Source organism: Aplidium turbinatum, chromosome 13 (genome assembly GCF_918807975.1).
Source record: "Aplidium turbinatum chromosome 13, kaAplTurb1.1, whole genome shotgun sequence".
Classification (NCBI taxonomy): domain Eukaryota; kingdom Metazoa; phylum Chordata; class Ascidiacea; order Aplousobranchia; family Polyclinidae; genus Aplidium; species Aplidium turbinatum.
In genome coordinates this window covers 16,091,131-16,107,316 of record NC_137484.1, presented here as the reverse complement: position 1 = coordinate 16,107,316, position 16,186 = coordinate 16,091,131, and the positions used below count along the sequence as shown (strand labels likewise).

General features: G+C 35.9%; 1 non-coding gene across 1 annotated transcript; it reads right to left on the bottom strand.

Annotated features, from left to right (window-relative positions):
- Positions 1–14,858: 14,858 nt before the first annotated feature.
- On the bottom strand, positions 14,859–14,977 carry LOC145782629 (5S ribosomal RNA). Its single transcript, XR_014290857.1, has one exon. It is a non-coding gene; the product is annotated as a 5S ribosomal RNA (ribosomal RNA).
- Positions 14,978–16,186: the final 1,209 nt, after the last annotated feature.

Below are 16,186 nucleotides of genomic sequence, written 5' to 3'. Positions count from 1 at the left end.
GCAGATTAGGAAGTGAATCACAATGCAAATTTAGAAATAAAAGTGGCCAACGTTTGTCAAATCGAATTTGTTTAAAGACGACAAAGCTTTTTCACCTCTTTTAGGCGGAGAAAATGCTCATATTTTGGTTGGAAATACTCAGGTCTTCACGTCTATTGTAGCCTACAGGACAATAGTCGCCTGATTACTTTGTAATCTTTGTAATGTCTTTTCGTCAAGGTCATATTGATCGACCTTGATACACTTTAAAGAAATTTACATTTTATGCTCATAATTTATCTCTATATCAAGCTTATAACAATCTGATGCTATTCATAGAAGCATTTACATTCATTTGACATTAGTACACGTAACTGTTACTTTTTTTGGTTTAGAAGTAGGCTACACCAGGTTGGAACGTCGTTGGAGAATCTATGACCACCTTGGGTGCTTGCTAACCTCACAAGTTTACACAACAACAACGTAAATTGATTAAGCCACAGCTATCAACTATCTGATATTCTGTTAAATTTTTCTCAAGCTTAGTCTTTATAGAACATGTGTTTGTGAAGGTGAGAGCAATCAATTTTGCGGTTACTGTGTCGAATTTCAAAACATGAAGCCGATATTTTAGTGTAGCAGTTACGCCAAATATGATTGTATCTTCAGGGTTCATTTCAGAATGAGGAATAACAAGAAACTTAAAGTTAAAAGCACAACCTCAACAAAAGGGCCGATGTGGCGGACAAATTTCCTGTGACTGATTGTATCAAGTATCTGTCAGCCAATGCTAACGTGATAAAAAATAGCAGTAAAAGCACATCTATATATATGTTTTATAACGTCAGACCAGTGCTAGCAGGACCGTTAAGAGGATAACATGGACCCGGTACCAATGAGATCTTCGAGCCTCAAATCAAGACACTTCTAGAGAGGCACTGCGTCCAAACAATACGCGGAGGTTTCTTCAAGTTCCCGGAACTCTTGAATGGGCCCTTAAAATGACCCCAGGTCGGTTTCAAAAATACCTCCTGGACTCCCCTGTCAACGCTACTGGTTGTTAGTCTAATTGGTTTGACATTTAACTTAGAAAGGATCATCGTTTTGTCCACTTCATCCATCATACTATTTGTATTGAACACACCATGGCTAAACAAAATGGTGTTACCAGTTTTTGGTCATCATACTTTAGTCAGCTTTAATATTCTTTCACGCTACAACAAATAAAAGATAAATTTCAACCTAATATTTAAAAATGCATAGCCTACGATTTCTTCGTAGCCTAGATTTTTACAAACGATACACGATCTATCCAAAGTAGCCCTAGCTGTTGCAAAAAAATGGTGTCTCTACTAATGTAGGTTGAGTAAGCTAATCCTATGCTGGCTATTGGTGCTTGGAGCTTCATTGTGTCCAACCTTCGACGAGAGGAAGGAAATTAATGATCAAGATGCTTGCTTTTATTATCAAGCAAGCGTTAATTTGTTTTGTAGTGGTAATGACCCACCGTCAAGAAAATCCTGCATACATAACATCACTGTATAAGTTACGTGGGAACAAAACACAATTACAAAGCAAGAGAAATGGTCTAAGTAAAATAGGCTTTACACTAACCTTGATCTCAAACTCTGACCCTAAAACAATCATAAGCCAACAGCTTCTTGATTTTAATCTGTTTAGTGCAAAAGTCTTTATTTACAGTTGTCAGCGAGGGCCTTTACCATGGTATAAAAAAAACATAAAAACGTTCGTTTTGCTAAGAGTCAGCTTCTTTTTTCTAGTCACTGAACCAGAATAAAACCTCAAAATAAATTGTATAGCCCTCACATAAGTCAAAGCAGGTTAGATTTTAAAAACTAAAAACTATAAATTTGTCTAAGTAATAATCTTTCTAACTGCAAGTAGCCTAAAATTTGTGAGATGACACGCCATCGCTAGAGTACGATTGTCAGAAAGAAGAGGCAGAGCAATATGTTAGTCTTCGCTTATGGGTGACTCGGGGAATGCTGGAAGAGTTGAACTATCTCTTGCACACAACACGAGTGCTTAGTTATTGTTAAAAGAGGGTTTTTCTAAATAAAGTGATTCGTTTTGGGGCAAGTTTGTTTATCTTGATTTTAGTTCGTTTCTATCCAAATTACTGTAAGTTTCTTTGTCACAAACTACCTTTCCTTACGACCTACAGTTTTAAAAGAATATTTAACTTCATTTCTGAGACCTCATTTTTTGATTGTGTAGAACAGTGGTTCCCAAAGTGGGCGCTGGCTACAAAGTGGGCGATTGGGGGACGCTGAGAGTAAATCGGGGCAGTTACCAGAAGAGGATTGCAAAGCATTTTTTGTCTAGTTTCACTTCAAAGAAATACAAACGAAGATGGTGACTATAAGAGCTCTGTGGCAGGATATTATGGCAATTATGTTGGCAAGAACGTCGCTTCACAGTGCCTTGCAAGTTTGTTCAGGTTGTAACGCATACTTTGAAACACTGCGATTACGCAAAGCCGATCTTTTGAGCGCTTACTACTCCACACCGAAGTACGATGACTTTCCAAGGGAAATTGCCTTGCACGATTTTATTCGCTGTTTGAAACTGTCGTGGAATTTCTACAGAGTTGTGACCCTGACCTTGGGAATGACTTCCTGTTTGTGAGAAATGATATCTCCTGCTTGTCATACATATTTTCCAAATTTAATGAATGGAATTTATTCCTTCAGGGTAACGAAGTAAATCTAATATGCGGTGAAGGTGAAATCGCCATTGTCTGAGTTCAGCAATAAGCTCGTGTTGTATCAGCGAAATTTAGCTAGACGAGAATTTTTCCAATTCTCAAGCTTGCATCAACTTGATACCAGTGACAGAGGCATATTTGATGTTGATGTAGAGACGTACAGCAATCATTTCAAGAAGTACACAAAGACGTGGAAGTTCGATTCCAGGATGTGTTCCAGTTAGAAATCCCATTCTGTGATATTTCCGAACATGGAATTCTTGAGAAGGAACTGATAACTTTGCAAAGCGCTTTTGCACTCAAACCGAAGGTCAACATCTCATATCAATCGTTCTGGCTACAGAATCAAATCAAAGAGAAATACTCTCACGTGTGGAAAAGTTTTTTATCATAGCCGTGCTCAGCTCATACTTGGTGGAGCGTGCTTTCAGTGCCATGACAACGCTTCTGGATAACAAAAGAAACCGTCTTGACATAGTTAGACGGGGAGACTTAAGATTGTTCCTATTCAAACTGGAACTCGATATCAAGAGGCTGATGACATTGCACCAACCTCATCTGCCTCATTAGAGTTGGACTTTAAGTTGCAATGAATGGAAAATAACTTTGGTTTTACTTTTTTTGTCGAAGGGGGCTTTTGCTACTCTGTTCGTTGTCCAGGGGGCGCTATTAAAAAAATTTTGGGAAACACTGGTGTAGAATAATGTTTTAAACTGTTTTAACAAATTGGTTGGCAGATAATGCCAAGTTATTACAAAGTACGCTTAATACAAGTTACCTCCAAGAAGTAACCCATAGTATACCTTTTTAATTTTAAGAGCTCTTACAAAATGAAAAATCTTACAAGTCACATGAAAAATCACATTAATTTTTTGTCACTTTTTTGTTAAAGTTTTACTATTGGTGAAAATTGTGGAGAAAAGAAAATTATTGATCACTTTTTACAATCTATAGATTAATTTATTTGAATGTTAATACTTTTGATGACCGAAAAAAACTACCAACAAAGAAAATTGTAATGAGACACGATTAAGTACATTTGCATCATATTATTAATATTTGCTGTTTTTCTAATTTTTTTTATTATTATAGACATAAGTTAGTGTTTCTTTATACCAAAGTAACTAATTACATTATTCGCATACTGAAATAACTTGACACTACAACACATGTGCATTTTTGATTTTAATAAAGATTATCACAATGCATCAAGCTTTTTCTGACGAGAAAACGATGTTGTCTATGATTTTAGATCTTTGCATTTTGCCACACACGATAGCCTCTTAGTATTAAGTGATTCTGATGGCTCTTAACCTCTGTTGACTTCTCGATGTCAGGAGAATTACAGAGCATAAATTTTACTTGGATCCATGTATTGTACAATGCAACCAAGGAATATTTGGTAACAGAATCAGATTTAGGCTAGTGACTAAACCGACAAAATTGTAAAACTCTCGCAGCCACAAAGACAGCTTCATCAGAATTCTTATTCAAATAGAATCAAAGTAAATATTTGGTTGAAACTGAAACTTTGTATTTCATACCTGCAGTCTGCAAAACAAAGTCAAAAAGTTAGACTTCAGAAATTTTATGAAAATTCGTACTAGCCTGTACTGTATGCGACTTCATCTTGCTTTATTTCAGCTTTTCAAAAACTTAAGAGATTTATATTTGTTTCTATGCTTCATTTTGTCTTAAGAGTCTATACGTTTGCAGTTAACTTTAGGCTACTTAATAGTGAGTAATTTCCAAAAAGTAGATTATGAGTCAGGGCGACTTGGAATCCCTCAATAACTTAACCGTAGCACTCACTTCTCTTTGATGTAAAACACCTGTCCTTATATCGATTACTTTGAAGATAATTTTGAAATAATTATGTGTAAAAATTTTAAAGAAGAGAAACTATCCTGTTACACATTTGCTACATGCTTGCTTATGTTGATTAGCTGCAACGGAAACTTTAAGTTCGGTAAAATTACTTCCCTTTGTCCAGACCGTGAGACTAAACTTGCTCTTTAAACTTGTACCTGTGTCTTGCATTTTGCTTTACGCATTTTCTATGACATCATAATAGCTCGCTTCCTCGACAGCGGTGCGGCATTCCAATTCCAAATCTACGTGGACGTCCAAGTCACAAAGCTTATGCTCCCGTGTATGTTCTAGTTCACGTTGAAGTCTGAGTTGCAGATTTATGTTCAAGTAAAGTTGTCTCTTGGTGTATGGTATTTTAGTTGCAAGCATATTGACAAGGTCAAGGTGAACAGCCGCAAAGGCGATAGACGTCAAAGAGCCGCGCAACATTACACAGGAAAACTAGAGTATTTTCCTTGTTTTCGTCTTGGGAAAGCCGTTGTGGCGTTGTATACTTTTCGTACTTTTCACATCGCCTCAATTACAAATAAAGTATAGCCTGCATGTTTGTCACCTTTTTCATGAAAGAGCTTCGGTAGAGAGTTTGTCTTGTTGAACCATAGGCCGAGTAACGTGATCAAGTTTAACATCTTCAAGTTTATTACATAAGTTTATCATGAAACTTCACTACGATAAAAATCTTTCTCATATGTGCTTGTCTGCTTGGCTTCTTAATACATACCACCTTGCAACCTATAGAAATGGCCGCGCAAATATTAACTATAAAGGCACAAAAAGTGATCAAACTGTCATTCGTTTCCCATCGCTCTGACAATAGTTTAGCAAACACTGGGATGAAAACTGAAGTTGAATTGAGCTTCTTATTTGACCAAGCTCGATTTCTTGTAACTGTTTTCTCGATGTTCACAAGTCCTTTGATGTTTATTTTGCTTCGAACAAGCCATTGAGAAAAGCCTTCAAGTTTAAAACAAACCAGCTGAAGGAAACGGAAGTGGAATACCGGGACTAGCGGGTAGAAAATTAACAAATCATACTGCCTGATGTGCGTCGTAATACGTCACATAACAAATAATGAAGCAACTAAACATGATCATTATATTTATTTGTTAAGGCAAGTCAAGTACGTGATTCTATTTGCCGTTGTTATTGAACAGTTGAAATGGCACAAATGTGTTGAATTTCTAATAGTTTACAATTTTAACGTGAATGTGCTGTGGAAATTCAGTTGCATTTGTTAAGAGAAGAGAAAGCACAGCTTGTAATTTTTTTTTAACTTTAAATTGCAGCAAAAAATACTGCACTGTTGATAAAATTTATTGAGTGTTACTAATAAATTGATGCATTTTGCAGTTAGTGCTTCAAAACTTCATAGTTAAAAGTCGCGTCTTATAAAAAAAAATTTTATATAGGTCTACATTTTTTTGACATCATTTCTTTTTTTTAATGCTGGTGCATCAAAACTTACAGTAACAACACTTGGATATACGTCACTATGATAAGCAAAGATCTGCCACGATTTCTTTCAAGTTTTATGGTGGTATTGGCATGGCAATAACAAAACGTGAGAACAAAAATTAAACAGGTAATAAAATTACGAATTAAGTCAATATTTAAACTCGATGATCTATATTCGCAGTGTGAAAAGAGCCCATAAATTATTCAAACAAAGATCAGCATATAGCTTTCTACTTTGATACCTTGAAGTTGCAATAAAACAATAATTGGAAATATTGTCTATTCTTCTGTAATAAAACACCGGTCTGATTTAAAAGTGTGGGTTTCATTCATGTTGTGTTTGGAAACATTAGCCCTGTACAATGTACATCAACCTAAGTTTTATAAACAGAAATTTTGCCTACTTTGTGTGTTTGCATGCCAGTTCAGAGTGTGTTTCAAGATGGAATCTTTCAAGAACTTTAGATTTTTGTAGATTTAACGTCTGTAGACGTTGCATCTTGACTAAAGTCTAAACATGCAAAACGCATTGATTTGTCGTCACTCGTCAGGGTAGTAGCTTTTGAAATGCCAGTTATCATTGTTGGGTTATTTTACTACAAGAAAGTATTCTCACCTAAATATTGACTTTTTAGAGGTCAATATCACCATAGCTTGTTGAGGTATCGATCCACAGCATAGTTCCTGCTTCAGAAATAACAATGAACCACGTCACATGAAACGGACATAGCGCATTGATTACGTAAAAGAACCTCGTGTGTGTTAACCTGCGTTGCTTGCATTCCAATGACAACATAACAAAAAGATTTTTGTATGTTTATGTCTAAATTCTATCCTAGAACACAAAATCACCGGTAATAAGCAAATTACTATCAACAGAAGTGGTCTCAAAACACCTGATAACCTCACAAGAAGAAAAGCGCATGTTAAATTCTTTCATGATATTAGCTACACTTGTTCAAAGTTTGTAGACGTGTTTATTCTTGTTTGATTTAGCACGCCTCAGAGTTGCTGACCTCAGAGGCATTGGTTTTTTACTGGCCTGGTAAGCCAACACTTATTTGTACTCGGTAATCGTCATCGATGCAAAAAGTCAAAACAATCAGCTAAGTTACGACATGCACAAGAAAATCTGCATTCACAACTCCAACTGCATTTTTTTAAATCAGTGTTGTAAGTTCATAGATCAATAGATAGGCTAAATCCAGCTTTGCGTGTTACATTGTAATACGATGCCCTTTCCTCAATAAAAATACAATTCTTGTAAATGTTAAGCAAAGTATAGGCCAACTGCTTTATTTTTAAGTATCAATTTTATTGCTTTGTCTTTATTTGGCCTTAAGCCTTACAAATCAAGCACAATATTTGAAGTCGCTCTAGCGTTGACGTCATGGGACGGAGTCGTTGCGATGGAGTTGTGTGCGAGTTGCGTCACAATTATTTGTGTTATAGTTAGTTACGTCATCATGGCTAAACCAAAATCAGGAAATTAAATTTAGCCGCTCTTGAGTAACGTTCAAGTGGCCTGATTATTGACATAAACAGTGAAAGTGTACAAGCAAAAAATTTTCCAATGAGGTTTTTCCAGTGTTCACCTATCTTTCCTAGAACCACAAATAAAATAATTCTCAAATAGTGTAGTTTGAGATTAAAGCAAGCCTAAATTTGTTACACCCGTGACCCATACACAGAGAATTGATAACATAGAAATTGGGAACAATAACATTACGTGAACAAATATACAAAACTAATAAAGTATAGAAAAAATTTAAACGTTTTCGGCGCAGCCCTGCTGTGTCCTGGGCAAAAACAAGGAAAAAATAAATAATTAAATGTACAATACGATGACTTAAAAACTTCACACAAGTTAAGTATAGTTTCTATCTTGTCTACAAATACATAACAAAGCACATTTACTGTACATCACATTGTAAGAGTACTGCGCCTTTTGTTCAAGGAGTAGTATGGAACATGTAGGCTACGTGAGAAAGAACAGGTAATTCAATCGAAGACAATTTGTTACAAAACCTTTGTCTGTGATCATTTTGCATTAACGAAATTCTGGTACATCTCTAATATCAGTTGGTGTAATATCCCTATTGTCTGGGATTGACTTCAAGAGATAGCATCATAAAGGGGAAATGTGCTTGCCTTCAATAATGTATAAGGTGTTCGTATCACGCGTTGAAGAAAAAGCTTGGTCATTTAAGCTTGAATCAACCGCACAAGCCAAAAGCAGGGCTGTAGAATCAAACAAATAAAAATTATGAAACAAAGAAAAAGGATTTTGTTGATCAAACGATACAGTATTTACCTATTAGCTGTAAGTGATCTAAATTAAAATCTAGCAAAAGGAAAAGAAAAACGCATTTCAATGTAACAGCAATTAGAAATTCGATAGCTTAGATTAGAACAAATTACTTCTATAAAATTAGATAAAAGCGTGAAAAATTTATTATCACTTTGAAACGTTGTTTTTTACCCTTATTTTAAGAAATAAAGATAAGTATAAGTATGGTCATGATTCTTAAAGTGTAGCCTGCTTGAAAAGGATCTTCAGAGGTTAAATTGTATTGTGTTTAGGAGAAAGTCAGTGTTTTGGTTAGCATGAGTCCAAAAATTGCCACTCATTAAGCTAATTCCAAACATTAGGTATTTTTGCATGTAGTAAGTTGTCGATAATTTCCGTTCGGCTAGCAAAGGCATAGAAGTCTCCGAGCTTTTGCTGTTATAACCTCAAGTCAATCCTAATTAAAAGTGAGAAATAAAGCTGTGACTATTGGCTTATTTTCAGACGGTAATGGATCTTGTGTAATTTCCAATGCTAACCTCTTGATAATTATTTTAATCCGATTTTATTTGTAGTCACGTGGCAAAGAAGCAAATCTATACATAAGGCATGAAAGAGATGTTGGTCTGGCAGCCCAAAGTTGTCAAGAAAAAATTTAAAATGAAACAAATTTGAGCTCACATATTTTTGAAATTTAGTTTTGACTGTAACAACTGTTTCAACTCATAATTGTTACACCCATTTAACGCCATGTTTTGTGAAAAGCTTTTTTAAAAAAAACAAAAAAACCTGCAGCTTTTACCGTTATCTCAATGTCTATACCTCATGCCCGGAAGCGTTATATTTTCACAAAAAATAACCCCAAAAACTGAGCCCACAATACGATACTACCTATCTTTGCTGAGCAGTCTCGTAAGATTATAAAAGTCAACTGCCATATGAAGCCTATTCCAGCTGAGGAGAGTTTTCATATAGGCAGTAGAGAACTGCATTTTGAAATTACTTGCCAGTAATTCAATTAGTGGCGTATTTAAGAATGTTGAACCCTTAAGCTTTTAATCTAATTGGACTCATGGCAATGTTTGTTCCCTGAGCTGAAGATTTGTCAACCCAGGTTGATTAGTTCGATATACAACACTGTACCACTGAAGTAAAAAAGAAAAACATTGAGTAACCGTGTATACATTAAAAATGAAACAGATAATGATTTTAGTTAGAGGCAATTGTAGGTTGATACAGTTACTGTAATAAACTAAAATCTGAGAAGTTGAGAACAATGAGATGGTATGCAAAAATTGAAATGCAAAGTGTTAAATGAGAGCCAGGAAAAAGTCAACAACAAAAAACACAACCACTGATGAAGAGGGATGTTCTAAAGTTGGCAAACTTCTATAAACGTAACAGTGTATAATTGTTTGGCTTTGCTTTAGTATACCACAAATCTTCAATGATTTGCAGTGAATCGTCTTACAAGTTGAGAATTAAAAATTAGTGTTTTTTTGAAATGCTTAACGAAGCACATTTTACGAACTTTTGAAATTGATCTAACCATCTTTAGGCAGCCATGATTCAACAAACAAATCAATCTATTTTATTTTGCTCCAACGTCTGCAGGCATTGAAGCAATTTATAAACAGCTGATTTGTTTCTGGACAATTCACGAAAGGTTTAGATTTCATGAGCTCTTTCTCTGTCAAAACGCGACTGATCAAAACCGTCCTATATCTTTTCATTAACAGATGATTGAGAATGCACACTCGCTTTGTAAAGCTGGTGCGTTATTAAAAAAGGTAACTTCTTAGTTAGGTAACAATTTGTCTGAAAGCTCATATGTGTCACAAAGATTATGTGATAACCGCTATGTCTAAAAAGCAACTTACAAAGTCACAGGAAGAAGCTTTATGCTGCTGTTTGGCTGGTCCTAATTACTAAGGGGGCCATAAAAAAAGCTGCATAAATCGCATTATTTTTGTGTAAACGTCACGTTCTGCGAAACATTGAATTCGAAATTACTCTTTAAAACGAGTGTGGTGGTTAGCATACAAGAATAGCGACCCGGGGTGACGTCTCTGTTGAAATTCAGTAAAAACTAACATAAACGGGAAGAAGTTAGTGATTGAAGTGTAATTGTAATTTGCAAGACAATTTATGCGCTTTAAATGACAATAGAGCCAATTCCTTTTTTCCAAACTGTGATTGAAGTTTTCCTAAATGACCGCACAACTGAAATAAATCAATGTAAGTTGACTAATTTAGAGTTTTAAGTCAATTGCTTTCAAAAACTTAGACGCTAAATTTGTTTACATTTTCTATTTCACGCTATGAGTTTGTTGAAACTTTTACATACTACCAAAAACTAATGAAAAATACAGATAAATCTAATAGTCAGTAAATCGTCTTTCTCACAACGTTTCTGTGTAATTAGGCTTGCTTTTCCTTAACCGAAGAACAACACCGTGGTGACCTGTGGTTTAACCCTTTGCTTTTCAACGTTTTTTTGGAAGTTAACTGCTCAAGGGGGGGCCGTTTTTGGATCAAATTCAATCAGCTGTTACGAGTTATCCGCTGATGCTATTTCAACAGAAGTTGCACTGGTGTGAAAACAAATCATTTGTCTATAAGTTTGAAAACTCATTATTTTAAAATTTTATATGTTAAACTTGATATTTCAATTTTTGCAAAGGTACCCAAAAACGACAATTTTGATTTAACTCGCCGCTATTTAATTACCGTGCTAATCCGATTTCATGCAAACTTCTAAATAACAAAGAGCTCGATCGAACGCACGAAGTGTGTGTGCGGTGTGCCGAATCATTGCATTGATTAGAATTTACGACTTGCGAGCAAATCTTATTGTAAGCTACTCACTGATTCTAAAATAGTTACAATCAGAGTAATATTGTTACACGAATTTGAAAAAACAAAACTGCGTTTGTTGTCTTACATTTTTATCCTAAACTAATGCATTCCGAAACTCATGGCTAGCTTCTAGTTTTATGGAACCAAATTTCTCATAAGTAACACCTTAGCCTGCTTGAATAGCTGTTTACATCTTCGTTTGTGTATTTTAGGTCTACAATTGAGTTTGTAGAATGAATATTTTTAGTAGAAAGAAGACAATTGAACAAGTTGTTGAAATAATCTGAAATTTCTAAGTTCAAATTAGGTGCTTTTGAAATTGTGGATTTGTGTCAAGTCGCAACACAAATATCATGCAGGCCACATCATAAGTCATTTCGCTTACGGGTGTTTATAAACATGACTCATAAATTACATCCACAAAAAATACAGCATTTACATCAACAAAGCTAAGTTCGAAGCTCACTTTTTATTGAAGATTGTGTCAATCAATTTGAAAATACATTTTTAGTCAGCCAGCGTCGAAATAATGCAACAGCGAATTGAGGAACATGCGTAAACAAAGGAAATGTGAAATAACCCACAGTCAGCAAATCTACATAAATTTAACGTTTACAAATGTTGAATCAATGTAAAAGAACTGGATTGCTGACTGGGTCCTTATTGTTTGAAGCACTAAAAATACGCGTAAAAGTGACAACGTCAGCAAGGCAGTGATTATGTTTCTGGCCAAAAAAAAACATTTTACTGAGATACAATAAACATAATCATTTTGTGCCAGATTGTGAGAAGACTTCCTAGATTCTTTCCAACCATTTGCATGATTGCAAATTATTTTCTATAACTTTACATTGCTAAAAAATGTCTTCTTTGTTGAAACAACGTGGCTACAATTCTATAAAAAATTCTTAGGCCTACTACATTGAAGTAATGAAATTTTTTTTGTGATTTTGCTGATGACGTTTTACAATATCCGAGAAGTAAAAAATAATAATGATGAATTATTTTACAAAACCGTGGTTTGCAAGTGCTTCACAAAAAATTGTTGGGGGAAAATTTACTATTAGACGTAAAACGTTTGTAAAAGAAAATTGTCGGTTTACGTATTTATAATGTTTATTGCGCTGTTATCGAATTATAAACTGCCTGTAGGCTATTGTCTACCTTTGTGGTTGCCGGCCAGCTTAGAGCAGCATGCAAACTAAGCGTTTATGGTATTTGCATCGTGTTATGATTCTCGAAAATTTCCCACAAGGTCTTTATTTTTATCGTGATATTTTGTGCCTCTTCTGTCCTAAACTTGAAGTTATTGTGCAGCACTATCCACATCGGTTTTTAGACTCAGTCTTCATTGAAAATCTTTTGTGTGGTGCATCATTTCAAGTAGTGTCTTCCCCTAAACTGTTACACAAATCGCCTTGAACCAGGTTGATTATTATGTATCATGTGTGGAATTATTACTGTAGATGTCTGACTAAATTCATGCCAAAGTCGAGCAAATTCTGCTTTCGGGATCCTTGCCGTTATTTACTGTATTTTTTGTTGATAAGTTTAGGCAGCATTTTTCCAAGATAAATGAAGACATCGGTATTGTTCGTCACTTAGATTTAGTTTTCTCAGCATTATTTATTCATTCTTTGATCCACTAGTTTGTCCCACTTTTGGTATAATCGGATCGTTTATAAATGGCGGGTCTTCACAATAGCCGGCCTCTTATACATTGGCGCAACGTATTCAGATGTTGAATCAATGATGAAGAAAGCTGATTTGTTGTTTGTCTTATGTGACGCCTAAATTTATGCCTCGTCTACAGTACAAAATATTTTGTAATGTACATTGTGTACATTGTACATTTTGTTTGTAGGCCTACATTACAAAATATTTTGTAATGTAGATGAGGCATTATCATCTTTATTTTGCGCTCTTTGGAACAAAACACAGTGCACTGTGAAACAAAAATACAGGACATAACAACAAGTAGGCGACATAAAGCAGTGAAGGGACGCCATCGAGTTAGCTGCTACGTGTAAAGGGAGCCTATCTCATAATTTTGAGTGTATCTCACAATTACTGTTTGCAAAAACGCTATTTCTCCGGCTTCTCCCAAAAGCATTTGCAGTGATACATTTCCTCAATTGCAAGTTTTGTCAATGAGAGCATTTCCATAGAACGTTTATTTCGAAACCAGGTTTTCGTGTCTTTATCCAAGAGAAGATTTCTTATTGTAACGTTTTTTATTCGTCAATGAATATTATCTGCTTGAAACAACTGTTTTGAATAGTTTGTGGCCTCCATAGCCTACTATTTTGATCGTGGATTGCTATTCTTCTTTGTAGAGCTGATAACGCAAAAAAGCTTGCTATTATTGTTTCTAATTAACAGCTTTGCGATCACTGGCTTTTCTTTGTAGCATAAGAAATAACGCGCTTTGTATTATTGAGGTCAAACCAAACAAAAGAAAGCAAGAGGATGCTTCTCTCTGCTCGCGCATATCGATACACGAAGCAATTATGAGCTTATGGCTTGTCATCGCAATGTAATCCATTTCACGCTTTGCTGGAAGTTAGCTAGAAATAGTAAAAATTCACCAAAATCTTGAATTTACAAGAAAACTACACAACTTTTAGCATCAAATTTAATATCATCAGATCCGCCTGGCAATTTTAGGAAAAGTCAAGAAAAACCAAGTGCATGGCGTTACTGTGCTTCAAATAATTAAAGGAAATATGAGGGGGGGGCCAAATCTGGCCTCCCTTTGAGGAGCAAAGTGTTAACGTAGAAACTTTTACGTGAATAAATTTTGTAGTGACTAGTACGGTACAGTGGCGTAGGAGCATATGCTGCCGCCCCTGGCTTTCGTTGAAAATGCCGCCCTAAGTAGACTGCAGAAAATTTTGAAATAGTTTCATGTTCAAGCAATCTTTTCAATAAAAATAATTACAAATGATGTGCCGCGTCTCAGAAGTTCTATATTGCTTGAAAAAGAAGCCTCACTGTCTCAGCGTTAAGGCCAAAAATAGAATACAAAAAATGGACAACAAATGTATTAGGCAAATAAAAGATAAATAGCTGCCTCAAAATTGAACTTTTCGAGCTTTCGCCGAAGCAAAATCAGCGATAATACTTTCAAAATCAAGTTTTTGAACGTAGTCTCATTCTATAGAAAGAATCGATAGAGCTGATAGCCGATCATCATTCATGGTAGAACGTAAATACGACTTTATCATTTTGAGCTTTGAGAAACTCCTCTCACAGCTCGCAATTGAAACACCAATGGTAAGATAAAGTTTCAGACACAAGCATAAATATGGTGTCGAATCAAGTAGGTGTGATTTAGCTGTTCTATCCTTAAATTTTTTAAGGTGCGCTAGCTGTCTCTTTGTAAATCATTTTCTTGTTTTACTTTTTATTTATTTTTGCATTACTTCATTTCTCGTGCTGTGTGCACTGTGTAGCCTCATTTTGCCGCCCCCTTGCAGCCTGCCGCCCCTGGCGCAGAGCCACTGGCTGCTACGCCACCTTGGCTGCTAGGCCACTGCTGCCCAAGCTGGGATTCGATGCCAGGTTTTTTGCGAAATGGTCTCTTTTCATGACGTAAAAAGCATAAATTTCTGTCTTAAATGTAATAGTATCGAAATATCTTTCATTAAACATCAAAAGAAAAGAAAAGAAAAAAGCCTACAACACCTGGTATTCCCAGGCGGTCACCCATCCAAGTACTAACCAGGCTCGACGTTGCTTAACATCCCAGATCGGACGAGATGGGGTGTTCTCAACGTGATATGGTCGTAGGCGTCAGGGCAGTTTAAAACAACGCTTTTATCTTGCTTTTTGAACAAAGCTCTAAAAGCAAATTGAAGCAGTCTCGTTTCAAACGTAGCTGCCCAGCAGTGGCGTAGGAGCATTATGCTGCCGCCCCTGGCTTTCGTTGAAAATGCCGCCCTAAGCAGACTGCAGCTAATTTTGAAATAGTTTCATGTTCAAGCAATCTTTTCAATAAAAATAATTACAAATAATGTGCCGCGTCTCAGAAGTTCTATATTGCTTGAGAAAGAAGCCTCACTGTCTCAGCGTTAAGGCCAAAACTAGAAGACAAAAAATGGCCAACAAATGTATTAGGAAAATAAAAGATCAATAGCTGCCTCAAAATTGAACTTTTCGAGCTTTCGCCGAAGCAAAATCAGCGATAATCATGGGCTGTATCCAAGGGGGGTTGAGGGGAGTGATCACCTCCTACTTATTGGAGTGATTTGGAATGACTAAGACGATTTTAGCCCACTCTCTAAAAATCACCTCCCCCCCCGAATTCTAAACGTGGATAGAGCCCCTGGCGATAATAGTTTCAAAATCAAGTTTTTGAACGTAGTCTCATTCTATAGAAAGAATCGAGAGCTGATAGCCGATCATCATTCATGGTAGAACGTAAATACGACTTTATCATTTTGAGCTTTGAGAAACTCCTCTCACAGCTCGCAATTGAAACACCAATGGTAAGATAAAGTTTTAGGCACAAGCATAAATATGGTGTCGAATCAAGTAGGTGTGATTTAGCTGTTCTATCCTTAAATTTTTTAAGGTGCGCTAGCTGTCTCTTTGTAAATCATTTTCTTGTTTTACTTTTTATTTATTTTTGCATTACTTCATTTGTCGTGCTGTGCGCACTGTGCATCCTCATTTTGCCGCCCCCTTGCAGCCTGCCGCCCCTGGCGCAGAGCCAGAACCGCCAAGTGGCTGCTACGCCACTGGTACGGTAGCGTAACAATGAGAACCAGAAACCAATGACCAACCTTAATACCACTCAACAGTCAACGCCGTACCATAAAATATGTTGAAAATAATAATAGATATGCCATAATAACAATCATGCATAATTTGGCGTATTCAATGTATTTCATGTGTTGCTATGCTGAAAAAATTTGAATCTACTCAATACAAAGGGGGATCAGAACAGATGATTGCAGGCGGGACCGTTGAGAGAATAATTTGGGGCTGATGCCAATGAA